This window comes from Papio anubis, chromosome 6 (genome assembly GCF_008728515.1).
Source record: "Papio anubis isolate 15944 chromosome 6, Panubis1.0, whole genome shotgun sequence".
Lineage (NCBI taxonomy): Eukaryota > Metazoa > Chordata > Mammalia > Primates > Cercopithecidae > Papio > Papio anubis.
Genome location: NC_044981.1, coordinates 52,915,817 through 52,930,642, shown reverse-complemented (window position 1 = coordinate 52,930,642; position 14,826 = coordinate 52,915,817). Strand labels below are relative to the sequence as shown.

The 14,826-nt window shown below is 35.5% G+C and overlaps 1 pseudogene; it reads left to right on the top strand.

The window, feature by feature from the left end:
* Positions 1 to 3,966: 3,966 nt before the first annotated feature.
* Positions 3,967 to 4,872, top strand: LOC101011746 (annotated as a pseudogene).
* The last annotated feature ends 9,954 nt before the right edge of the window (positions 4,873 to 14,826 follow it).

Here is a 14,826-nt window from a genome sequence, read left to right as displayed (position 1 = left end):
CAGAAAAAAACAAAAAAAAGCTTCTACCTGAGAATAGTATGTCCAGTGACAATACCCTTCAAACATGAATAGACAAAGAACATTATTACATGATGATAAAGGAGTCAATTTAGCAAGAAGACATAATGATTTAAAATATATATGCACCCAACATGAAGCACTATGATATATATAGTAAATATTATTAGAGCTGGAGAGAGACTAATACAATAATAGCTGGAGACTTCAACACCCCACTACCAGCAGTGGACAGGTTATTTAAGACAGAAAATTAACAAATAAATATTGGACTTAATATGCACCATGGAACAAATAGACCTAATATATATTTACAGGGCATTGTATCCAACACCTGCAGAATAAACATTTTTCTCCTCAGCACATGAATTATTCTCAAGGATAGACTATATGCTAAGCCACAAAACAAGACTTAAACATTCAAAATGTTGAAATTATATCAAACCTTATCTGATGACAAGGGAATAAAACAATTGATAAGAGGAATTTTTGGAAACTGTACAAACACATGAAAATTAAACATTATATTCCTGAATGATGAGTGGGTCAATGAACAAATTAAATAAATTGAAAAGTATTTTGAAACAAATGATTATGGAAACACAACATACCAAAACCTATGGGGTACGGCAAAAGCAGTACTGAGAAGGAAGTTTATAGCTAACTACATCAGAAAAGAAGATGCACTTCACATAAAGAACCTAATGAGGCATCTTAAAGAACTAGGAAAGCAGGAACAAACTAAATCCAAATTTAGAAGAATAGACACAGTAAAAATTAGAACGTAAATTTGAATGAACAAAACAATACAAAAGATTAACGAAACTAAAAGTTGCTTTCTGAAAAGAAACTTGACTAACCTTTAGATAAAGAATAAACTTGACAAATGTTTAGACAGACTCAAATAACATCAAAAATGAAAAAGGAGACATTACAACCAATAACTCAAAAATTTGAGGCTACTATGAGCAACTCTATGCCAATAAGTTGGAAAACCTAGGAGAAATAGATAAATTTTTAGACACATACCATCTACCAACATTGAACCATGAAGAAATAAAAAACCTAAACAGATGAATAACAAGTAATGAAATCAAAGCTGTAAGAAATAGTCTCCAAAGTAAAACCTGGGACCCAATGGCTTCACTGCTCAATTTTGCCAAACATTAAAAAAATAAAATAACACTCATACAATCCCAAACTATCCCAAAATTTAGAGAAGTGAGTACTTCCAAACTCATCCTACAGGGCCAGTAGTACCCTGACACCAAGACCAAAGATGACCAAAGATAAATCAAAGAAAAAAAAAAAAAAAACTACAAGCCAATATCCCTGATGAATATTAATGTAAAAACCTTATAAAATACTAGCAAACCAAATTCAACAACACATTAAAAAGATCATTCATCATGATCTTTGGGATTTATCACAAGGACACAAGGATGACTCAACATATGCAAACCAATGTGATACATTATATCAACAGAATGAAGGACAAAAGCCATAGAATCATTTCAATTGATGCTGAAAAATAATGAAGTTTAACATCCCCTCTTGATAAATACAGTAAGAAATGGGTATACAAGAAACATACTTCAACATAATAAAAGCCATGTATGACAAATCCACAGCTAGTATCATAATAGAAAAACAAACAAACAATAACAACAACAACAACAAACACTGAAATACATTTCCTTGAATATCTGGAACATGACAAGGATGCCCAGAAGCACTACTGTTATGCAACACAGCACTGAAAGTTCCAGCTAGATCAAACAGACAAAAGAAATAAAAAGACATCCAAATTGGAAAGGAAGAGGTCAAATTATCCTTGTTTCCAAATGATATGATCTCATATTTGGAAAAAGCTAAAGATTTCACATACACACAAAAAAACTATTAGAACTGATAAATTCAGTAAATTTGCAGTATTCAAAATCAACATAGAAAAATCAGGAGTATTTTTATATGCCAAAAGCAAATAATCTGAAAAAGAAATTTAAAAAGTAATCCCATTTACAATAGGTACAAAGCAAGTTAAATACCTGGAAATTAACCAAAGATGTGAAAGATCCAATGAAAACTATAAAAAAAAAATTGATGCAAGAAACTGAAGAGGACACAGTAAAATGAGAAGGCATTTCATGTTCATGGATTGGAATAATCAATATTGTCAAAATTTCCATACTACCCAAAGCAATCTACAGATTCAATTCAATCCCTGTCAAAATACAAACTACATTCTTCCCAGAAATAGAAAAAAAATCCTAAAATTTATACAGAATTACAAAAGACCCAGAATAGTCACAGCTATCTTGAGCAAAAAGAGCGAGACTGGAGGAATCACATTATCCGACTTCAAATAATACTACACAGCTATAGCAACCAAAAAAGCATGACACTGGCATAAAAACAGACACATAGACCAGTAGAACAGAATAGAGAACCCAGAAACAAATCTATACATACACAGTGAACTTATTTTTGACACAGGTGCCAGGAACATACAGTTGGGGAAGGAGAGTTTCTTCAAAAATGGTGCTGGGAAAACTGGATATCCACAGGCAGAAGAATAAAACTAGTTCCCAATCTCTTGCCATATACAAAAATCCAACTAGAGGTCATTATGTTAAGTGATAAAAGCCTGGTACAAAAAGACAAACTTTGTATGTTCTCACTTATTTGTGAGAGGTAAAAATTAGAACCATGGAACTCATGGAGATAGTGGGTAGAATGACAGTTACCAGAGGCTGGGAAGTAGAGTGGGGCAAGGGAAGTGGGGATAGCCAATGGGTACCAAAAAGTAGTTAGAAAGAATGAAAAAGATCCAGTATTTGATAGAACATGATAACTATAATTAATTTAATCATACATTTTAAAATAGCCAAAAGAGTGTAATTGGATCATTTGTAATATGAAGTATAAATGCTTGGGGTGATGGATATCTAATTTACCCTGATGTGATTATTATACATTGCATGCTCCTGTCAAAATATACCCCATACCTACTATGTGCCCACAACAACTTAAAAATTTTAAAAATTATCAGAAATTTTAATTTGTATCAGCTACCATGCTAGATATGAAGATAAGACAAAGTCCTTGTCCTCAAAAAATTTGTAGTCTGGTGGGCAATAAATTGTAAATTGTCAACTGCAATATGGTATATGAAATGTTAGGATGATTATGAATGGGTAGCCATATGAACTCACTGAAGAAACAGTTAACCTATACTCTGGATGTAGAAATAGGGTTATATAAAATTTCATCAGAGCCCTGACAGATTATAGGGAACTTTTGAGGAAAAAGAAGTTGTTAAAAGGATGCTCTAGGCATTCTGATGCATGGTTAATGAGTTCAAACTGGGGACCAGATGAAGATGAAGGGTAAAGGCTAGCAAGAGAGATCCATGAGTGCATTTGACTTTTATCCTAGAGAGGGTATAGAGCCCACTAAAATTGTTTAAGCATGGGAGTAATTTGGTGGTCTAATTAACATAGAAGTATTACTCTTACAGCAATGTAGATGATTAATTTGAGGAAGACTGGGAGAAGGAAAACCACTGAGAATTGTTTCAATAATCCATATTACAAATGAAAAAGGCTTAAGTTAGTGAGATGAAATATTAATACATTTCATAGAAATTAATATGTCAAGTGAAACTAAACAAATATGCACAACTGAAGCCCTACAAATACCAGTACATAGTCAGCAAAGAAAATGGAGGGCCTAGTGTGGGGAGGACAACACAAAGGTCATAGGAATACTTTGAGATAGCTGCCCATAGTAGCTAAGAGGGAGAAGTATTTGAAGACAAAAGTCATAGTAAACTCTTTTAAATACTGCAGAAAAATGAAACCAGGTATGTTATAAAAGTAACCATTGGATTTTGCAGTGAGGTTTCTGTTGACCTGAGTTGGAGTTTTGGCGGTGTAATGCTAACATTGCAGTACACTGAGAAATATATGCCGAAATCGTTTCCTGCTACCTGAGCTGGCAGAGGGGCATCTGCGGCAGCAGCCAGACACCAAGGCTGTGCTGAACAGGAAGGGCCTCCGCACCGGTACCCTTTACATTGCTGAGAGCCACCTGTCTTGGTTAGATGGCTCTGGATTAGGATTCTCACTGGACTATCCCACCATTAGTTTATGTGCATTATCCAGGGACCGACCTGACTGTCTAGGAGAACATTTGTATGTTACAGTGAATGACAAATTTGAAGAATCCAAAGAATCTGTTGCTGATGAAGAAGAGGAAGACAGTGATGATTATGTTGAACTTATTCTGAATTTATATTTGTACCTAGTGATAAATCAGCATTGGAGGCAATGTTCACTGCAATGTGTGAATGCCAGATCCTGAGGATGAGGATTCAGATGACTACGATGGAAAGAATATGATGTGGAAACACATGAATGAGGACAAGGGGACATCCCTACATTTTACACCTATGAAGATGGATTATTCCATTAACAGCAGAAGTCCAACCCACATTGGAGAGATTAGAAGAATCTTTTAGATTAGTTTCTGTAACAGAACCAGTGAGTGAGTCTGGGATGAAGTCCTCAAAGTATTTCAAATGGTAATTATTTTGTTTTTGTAATAGCTTAACAAACCTAGGTTTTCTATATTTAAAAAAAGAAAAATAAATGCCAGACTCATATACAAGATAAAAACAAAGCTCTTTTGAGAGCCTTGATGGATGGGGAAATTATGGGAAACTTGAAAGGCTACAAGTGATCAAAAAGTACCCTGAGTTCCTGGGAAAAAAACAAGATGTTTGGGGCATCAATTTAGGTAAAACTTGGAATAAGTTTAACTCTTCTACGTCCCCTCTAATACATAAGAAGGAACACGGTAAGGGCCAATGATTAAGTTGCAAGCAGGAAACAAGAAGTTTAGAGTTTTACTCCTATATGATAGCTTTTATTTTCTCAGTGATATAAATTATGATATAGCCATCTAGGTAAGAAAATATTATACAGCCATTAAAATGTTTCTGAATGGTCTAAATAATATATACCCTGGGTACAACACTGTTTACTTCAAGGCAAATGAGATTATGAGTAAATCATTTTTCTGCTTTTAAGTAAATCATTTTTCTGCTTTTCACTTTTGTATATTTCAAAACTTTCTTCATTGAATCTATATATTTTTATTATCATAAGTGAATATTGTGGCAGGATAAGCTATCTTCATCCCATTTATAGACAAGGAAAAGACAAAAGAATGAATGTTTTTAACAATATAAACTTGGGAAGAGGAACAGATAATTCTGTACCATAATTTCAAGAAGCTATGGAAATATGGAGAAGTTAACTCTAGAGTGTAAGATGCTTTAATTTTTTAAATAAAAATATTTAGATTTCTCATGAAAGAAAGGCGAGCTGCCATTCAGGGTCAAGCTGACATTATTGACCTTCATTTTTCCTGCTCCCCGGACTGTAAACACCCTCACTCCTACCTGCATTCTACACAAGGGTCAAAAAAAAAAAAAAAAAAAAAAATCATGGCTGTGACAAAGTCTTCAAGGTTTTTATTTCTAAAGAGAATAGGGGAAAGTTGACAGGGAATTGGGACATAGGTTGGGGGATATTTGTGGAGGAGGCAAGGAAAATATGGAAGGAATCAAAGGTCTCAGCATTGGGGAAAGGGAACAGATGTTCTCATTGGTGGTGGGGAAATGATTGCTGCCATTTTAGAGGAGTATCTTTAAGAGATGGCTGAATGGCCTTGTGTTTGATGACTTAGCTGGACATCATTTACTCTAACTAGAATTTTACCCAGCATCCCGTTTGACTATGGTTAAAGGGGGCAGGGAGGCAGATTTTGTTGGGGTCCGCGTGTTTCCTCAACAGAGGAATGAACACACAAGACAACACAAGACAAGACAAACATGGTGGCCGCCTCGAATGGCGCAGTCCGCTTTATTTTATACAGTCGTTTGTGGAATGTTGCCAAGTCACAAGACACATTGTTGTTTTTCTGACCTTTCCCTGACTTTCTGGATTTTCAAGATGTTTACATATAAACAGGCCCCCAACGCCCTACTTCGTTTGCAAGAGCAGGACTTATTGGGAACGCCCTGCTTTGTTTGTGAGAGCAGGACTTGTCGGGAATGCCCTGCTTCGTTTGCGAGAGCAGGACTTATGGGGAACACCCTGTTTGTGAGCACATAGTCCTCTACAGATTTTGCCTGTTTGTGTTTTAGAGCTATCACAACGAAATACTAAAAACTTGGTGACCTAACACAATATAAATTTATTCTGAGTTACAGAGGCAGAAGTAAAATAAAACAAAACAAAAAAATGAAAGTGTGGGACAGGACTGTCCTTCTCAAGGGAAGAATTCTTCCCTGCCTCTTTCTAGCGTCTGGTGGCTCCCAGCAACCCTTTGTGTTCCTTGGTTTGTAGCTGCATCACTCCTATCCCTGTCTCTATGGTCACATGTCTTCCTCTGTGTATCTTTGTGTCCTCTGTTCTTCACATAAGGATACTAACATTATAGGGCCCACCTGGATATAGGGCCCACCCTAATCCAATATGACATCTTCTTAACCTAATTACATCTACAGTCTATTTCCAAATGAGGTTGCATTTATAGGTATTAGAAATTAGAACTTGAATGAATCTTTTTAAGAGACATAATTGAACCCACTACAGACCAGAAAAAGAAACAGGGTATGTCGTCTACCTAAAGTTGGACCATCAGAAGCGTGAGGATAAAATCAGGTAACTTAAGCAGGGAAATCTACTGTGCTCAGTTTCTACAGCAGCTCTTTTCCTAATTCCTTGATGAAGGCGATGAGGTAACAAATACTTGTTGCCCTCCTGAACACACCATCAGAAAATCCATAGCCACCTTCTGTATCCTTTAGGTCAGTGGTTCTCAAACTTGAGCATGCATTAGAATCACCAGAAGGGCTTATTAGAACACAGATTGTTGGGCTCCACCTCAGAGTTTGATTCAGTAGGTCTGTAGTGAGGTTCCACAATTTGCATATCTAACAAATGTTTAAGTGATAATGCTACCAGGAACCATATTTTTGGGGCCGGAATTTCCCAAATTTTAAAGTGTATATTTATTATGTTGAATTTATGTTAAAATAATCCACGTGATTTTTTAGGAAGTGGCAACAACTATCAATGATAAATATGGATTAATTTAATCCTACATTTAATCATATTGATGGAAAATACAAAATTAACTTGAGGAAAAAATCTACATGAGAGAATAGTAAGATGCTAAATTTTTAAAATGTACTTCCTCAAGAAAATAGAGGATATGCAGAAAAAAGGATATGACTTCTTTTTATCTGTATTTGTTACCCACAGAATGATATCCAAAGAAATTTGCATCCATGAAATAAGTAATTTACTAGGTAGAGAGAAGATTCAGAACAAAAACATTAAATATGTTTATTAAAAAAACCAAGAGGGATAAAATAATAAAAACTCCACTCAAATTAGTTATCTGAAATGACAAGTTGAATTATTTCTGAATGTAAAACAAAAAAGAAAAAGGAATTAGTGAAAATGTGACATGGAAGCGTGATCCAAGGGTATATTTATAAAATTGAATATGTAAAGGCAAAAATGTGAAAGTGGAAGCAACAATCAAGAAAATAAAATGAATTTTTCTTTAAGGTGACTAAAGAGTCAAGTTTTAAGTTTATAAGAGGGCAAAAGAGGAAGACATGAAAAGAATATTTCTTTTTTAGAAAAAGTAATTTTATTAAATTTCAGGACGGTAACTGTTAAGTTTCCAGAGACAGCAAACAAGTTAACGACAAATCGAATAAAATTAGATTATCTTCAAAATAGACTATATTAAAATTCCTACCTGTTATTGATACAGGAATGCTGGGAAGGGAAGAGCATGGTCCTTTAAATAATATGGAAGCAAGGGAAGGGAAATGCTGGGTACAGGAGAGCATGGTCCCTGGGTAGGGGTCCACCCCCACAGACCTAGGTGAGGACAGGCATTTCCTGCCCAAATGTTGCATTTCCCAAGACCACCCTGGCCCACCATACCCCCATCCTGGGCCTATAAAAACCCAAAACCCTAGTTGGCAGACACACAAGTGGCCAGACGTCCAGAGGAATAGTCAGAAGAAGAAAAGCTGGTCGTGGAGAGTAGCACCCCAGCAGAAGAGCACACCAACACCACTAGCACTCCGGCAGGCCATTGACCAGGTGGAGTTTGGCCAGGGCAGTTGGAGGAGAGCCAGGGCGGTGGAGCTGCTGAGAGGCCCAACTCCAGAGGAAGACCTTCTCCATTCTGGCTCCCCCATCAGCTGAGAGCTACTTCAACTCAATAAAACTTGGCGCTCATTCTCCCAGCCCATGTGTGATCTGATTCTTCTGGTATACCAAGGCAAGAACCTGGGACACAGAAAGCCCTCTGCCCTTGTGACAAGGTGGAGACTGTAATTGAGCTAGTTAACACAAGCCACCTATAGACGGCAAACTAAGAGCACCCTGTAACACACACCTACTGGGGCTTCAGGAGCTGTAAACATTCACCCCTAGAACCTGCTGTGGGGTCAGAGCCAGAGCCCCACAGCCTGCCTGTCTGTATGCTCCCCTAGAGGTTTGAGCAGCCAGGCACTGAAGAAGCGAGTCACACCCCCATTGCACACCCTGCAAGCAAGGGGAACAAGGGAACTCTTCCGTTTCATTATCAAGAGACAAGAATTGTGATGTAAGAAATCCCATTACTGGGTATATACCCAAAGGATTATAAATCATTCTGCTATAAAGACACATGCACATGTATGTTTATCACAGCACTGTTCACAATAGCAATGACTTGGAACTAACCCAAATGCCCATCAATGATAGACTGGATAAAGAAAATGTGGCATGTATACACCATGGAATACTATGCAGCCATAAAAAAGGATGAGTTCATGTCCTTTTCAGGAACATGGGTGAAGCTGGAAACCATCATTCTAAGCAACTAACACAAGAAGAGAAAACCAAACACCTCATGTTCTCACTCATAAGTGGGAGTTGAACAATGAGAACACATGGACACAGAGGGAAACATCACACACTGGGGCCTGTCAAGGGATGGGAGGCTAGGGGAAGGATAGAATTAGGAGGAATACTTAATATAGATGACGGGTTGATGGGTGCAGCAAATTACCATGGCACATGTATACCTATGTAACAAACCTGCACATTCTGCACATGTACCCCAGATCTTAAAGTATAATTTTTAAAAAAAAGAATTATATTCAAACAAGTAAATAAACAAAAATCACTGAAGTGTGAGAACCAATTAGCTAAATTATTAAATGAGGAAAGAATCAAGTATATAACACTGAAATGTACTTTAAGGGAAAAAAATTTTGAAAGACTCAGCACAATAAGAAATAAGAATATTTTTAAATGAGAAATAATGACAAAAAGCTGGGATAAGAAAAGAAGTTAGTAAAGCGTTTTTATGTATAATTGTTAATGTAAAATATGTATTAGTAAATAAAACTATTTTGAAGAGAATTATAAAATGAAAAAATGTAGTATAATACCATCAACTATTATCTGAAATAAAACTCCAATTATTTCAAGAAATCTTATGATATGAGAAATGAAGCAACCATAAAAACATGAAAAATGAAAGTGAACTGAAGTCATAGTTGATGAGTCACACACAAAAATCTACATATGTATTATGGCTGAAATAGTACTCACTAGAAAAATTGTAGTCTCAAGAAATTTCATTAGAGAGGGAATGGAGAGAATGCATTAACTATGCATTTAACCAAATTCAGAGGAATATAGATTTAAAAATGGGGTTAAAATATGTGTTAAAATTTATGAGTAACTAGATGTAAAATTTAAATAGGGTATGGAATTTCCAATCCAATAGAGGAAGAAACAACAACAAATTAGTCATCTATTGCTGCATAACAAATTACCTCAAAAGTCTGCAGCTTAAAATAACATTCTCTCAGATTCCATGGCTCACAAATCCAGGTATGGTTTAGTTGAATGGTTCTGGCTCAGAAGCTCTGAGGCTGTAGTCAAACTGTCAACCAGTGCTGAATCACCTCATATGGGACAGAAGCTCCATTTCCAGGCTCAACAACTGGTTGCTTGGAAGCCTCAGTTCTTCACTGGCTGTTGGACAGATATTTCAATTCTTTGTCATATCTACTGCGTTGACTGCCTGAGTGTCTTTAGCACATGGCATTTGGATTCTTCCAGTGAGTGATAAGAGAGAAAGAACAAAGATCGGGGTCTGGGGAGAGAGAGAGAGAAGAGTGCCCAACCTATTATTGGAGGTGATATGCTGTCCATTCTCCCTTGTTCTATTCACCCTGCAGACTGATCCTGGTTCACTGTGGGAAGGAACCAAACAAGGTTGTAAACACCAGGAGGAATCATTGGGATCTTATGGGTTTACTACCACAATAAGCAACCACAGAAGTTTAGTAATTACTGTAAAAATGGGAAATAAAGAAAAGGAGACAATAGACCTAAGACACAGAAAGCAAAAAGGAAGGAGACAATAGACCTAAGACACGGAAAGCAAAAAGGAGGGAGGGGAAAAGAAAATGTTGATTGACCACAGAATATGTGAATAATTGAATTTTTCCAATGAAAGACAAACAGTTCCTAATGGATTAAAAAAGAACATTCAGGTATGGGTTGCTTACAATAGAAAAATTGAAACTAAAATGACACAGAAAAGTTGTAAATGAAAGGATAAATCTACGTATACCAGGCATATGTTAAGCAAGCAAACAAAAAAGACAGGAAAATGTAAACATTAGGCCTTTAGACAAGGCTGAACTTAAGCATTAAAAAAGATAACATTTTATATTGGTAAAAGGTTTAGTCCTCAGATAATATATAATAATGGTAATATTAATCTGAATACATAGAATTCACATAAATATTACTCCTAGCATAATAGTTCATCTTGGTACTTCTACCATAAATCTTATAAGTATAAAGAGAGCCAGATGAAGTTATAATTAGAGTGAAATATATTAATGCACTTCTCCCAGTATAGAGCTAGACCTCAATAACAAATGACACCAATATCTAACACCTTAGAAAGTTAAAACACTCATGTAAACTGAAAGTGAACTGAAATCATAGCTGATGAACCACACACAAAAATCTACATATGTATTATGGCTGAAATAGTACTCACTAGAAAAATTATAGTCTCAAGACATTTCATTAGAGAGGGAATAGAGAGAATGCATTAATCATGCATTTAACATAATCTTAAATGCAAACAGTAGAGAGAAAACTGTAAAATAAACAAAAGAGGGTAGATTATAACCTCTATGAGGACAGGGATTTATTTTCTATCTTATTTGTTACTGTATCTCCTGCACCTAGAACTATGTCCAGCACACTCAAAATAGATGGAATAATGAAACACATAGAAATTAATTAGTTTTAAAAGTTTACCTTAATAGAATCAACCAGAAACCAATATAATAAACAATCTTTCTGCAAAGGGAAGAATCCAAATATCAGAGGTGTAAATAAGAATTGAATACATATAAACATATCACAATCGACTCTTAAATTTTAAAAAACACTATGTGAAACAAACATGTACAAGAAAATAGAGGCTGTTATGTTTAAAGTTTGTTTGTTAAACATCTGTATTCAGAATCATTAGGAGAGCTTGGAAATCTCTTCCTGAAGATTCTTATTCACTGGGTGTATGGTGGGACTTAGGATTCAGTATTTCAGTAAACTTGCCTTCTACCCCAAGAAATTCCTATGCACATTTAAGTTTAGGAATGTTTAAATCTGTGTGGATGTTGAAAACCTGAAAGGGAGAGGAACAGCCACCACAAGAATGGAAAACAATCTACTGTGACGATGTCCAGTCCAAGAAGAGTCAACAAATGTCAGCATAGGCAAGAGATTGCTCACAAAAGGGGAAAGAAAGATATGCAAATTGGCTGTAAACATGGAAAGATACTCAACATCATTAGTCATAAAGAAAAATGCAAACTGAATCACAGTGAAATACTGCCACCAACCAGAATGGCAAAAACTGACAAAACCAAGTATTGGTAAATATATAAAATACTTGGAATGCTCATACATTACTGGTGGGACTATAAAATGTTTATAAGCACTTTAGAAAACTGTCAGTGTCTAATAAAGCTAAATATATGCCTGCTATACAACTAAAAAAACTTTAATTCTAAAGATATACTCAAAGGAAATGAATCTATGTCCCATAAAAGGCACAAAAAATATTCAAAGTTTAATTCATAACATTCAAACATTGAAAATAGTCATCTAGAAAGAAATGGATAAAGTGTGGTGTATTTATACAACCAAAAATTAGAGTAATTTTTTTAAATGAACAACTGCTGCCTGTAATACGGATGAATCTCAGAGACATAATGTTGGACAAAAGCCACATACAAGAACATGTATATGAAGTTCAAATACAAGCAAAACTAATCTATAGTGATTAGTGTATAGTCTGGGTACAGTGTATAGTGTATAGTCTGGGTGTAAAATTATATATAGTACTTAAGATTTATATACATTACTATAGATATGATATATACTTCAATGAAATTTATATTTTAATCCACAAATAGTACATGTATTAACTAAAAATTGCTTGTTAATGCTGTTTCAAGGTACTTAATTTGTATTGCCATTAAGTAGTTTTCTATCTATATTTAACAAACATTGCCAGTTTCTTCTCTTTCTAGCCAGGTAAGTGTAGGAAACCTACTTACTGATTATCTGCTAATTCATTACCCTGATCTGTTTTCTCTGGGAATTTTTTTCTAATTCTCAACAGCTTAATGAGCATTTAGAGTTTTAAATAGTCTGAATAAATTTGCCTAAACCAAGGCATCACTTTGAAGTTCAAAAATCCATTGAATGACTAAGCATTTCTATATCATCCAAAGAGTGTGATTTAAATTACAGCAGAAATGGCAATCAAATCTAGTAAAGCAATGTGACAGAGAGAAAATGAATCTAATATCTTCTCATCACTCTTTCTAGCAGTACCAGATTAAAGTGCTCTCTAATGCCTTCATTACACAAGACTCTCCCATACTCTGAGCAGCCCAGGAAACCAAGGATGTTGGCCTAATCTTTTGTCATAAGTGAGAATGTTGTGTGCCCTTTGCCATTACTTCACTGAAGACAAACATACAGAAAGTAATATACTAATTTCATTCAAGAAGATTGCCAAAAACATAATTAGTATGATAGATTCTCCTATAATATACATTTTAGGATAAAACAGTCGTTTTACTTAGACTGCCATAACACTACCATAGACTCAGTGACTTAAACAGATTTTTTTTCCGCATTCTGAAGGCTGAAAGTTTGAGATCAGAGTGCCAGCAAGGTGGGATTCTCTGCCTCCTTGCTGTGTACCCACATAGTCTTTCCTACATGCATGTGGGGAGACAGATCTCTTTCCCTCTACCTTCTTATAAGGGCCACCAATTCCATTAGATTGGTACCCTACCCTTATGACCTCATTTAACCTTAATTACCTCCCCAAAGCCCTCTCTCCAAGTACAGTCACGTTGGAGATTAAGGCTCCAATATATGAATGGATTTTGAGGAGACCTATTTAGTCCATAGCAACAGTGTAGTAGTTAAAAGAGGGTGCTCTGGAGTTAACCAGATTCAGACCAGCAATCTACCATCTCTTAACTGTAGGACCCTAAATTCTCTATGATACACTTTTCTTACCTGTAAAGTAAGATAATAGTACCAGCCTCATAGAATTATTGTAATTAAATGAATACATATACAACTACATAGCATATGGTAATTATTTTTATTTAAAAAAATTTAAAAATCTCAAAAGCTTTTGGCATATCAGTGGTTTTTTTTGGTTACATGAATAAATTATACAGTGGTGAATTCTGATATTTCAGTGTACCCATCATCAGATTAGTGGATGTTGTACCAAATGTGTAGCTTTTTATCCCTAGCCTCCCTCTCACTTTTCCCTATCTGAGTCTCTAAAGTCCATTATATCACTCTGCATGCCTTTGCATACTCATAGCCTGTCTCCCACTTGTGAGAACAGTTTTTGATTTTCCACTCCTGTGTTACTTCACTTAGAATAATAGCCTCCAGCTGCATCCAAGTTGCTGCAAAAGACATTTCATTCCTTTTAATGGCTAAGTAGTAATCTATGGTGTATATATGCCACATTTTCTTTATCCACTCATTAACTGCTGGGCACTTAAGTTGGTTCCACATCTTTGCAATTGTGAATCAGGCTGCGATAAATATACATAGCAGGTGGTACTTTTTCAATAAATATTAGCTTGTATTATTAGGGTAATCTACATCATGTAGGAAAATATCTTAAAAATATATTTGAGGTCTCAAAAAATATATATTTGAGGTGTCAGATAGACTTGATTGTATTGTTATGTAAAACGTGTTTTAAAAATATTACCTTGTAGCAATGCAGTGAAGTTAATATAGCAATGGTTTTCGTTTTTATGTCAAATCAGCAGCATCCGCAAATATGTTATAAATGCAAATTATTGAGTCCCACCCAGACCTATTTAAGCAGTTCTCTGGGGGTGAGGCCCAACAGTCAGCATTTTAACAAGCCCTCTGGGTAATAGTGCTGCACACCAATATTTGAGAAACACAGTAAAAATGTGAGGCAGTCTTCATAGAGAAGCACTATTTGGTAAATCCTTGGCATAGAACATTGAGCTTCCTATGACTTAGCAACTTGATGTATTATTCAAATTAAAATGAATACAGGAATGATACAGAAATGATAAACCACAAAATAACTGGAACATAA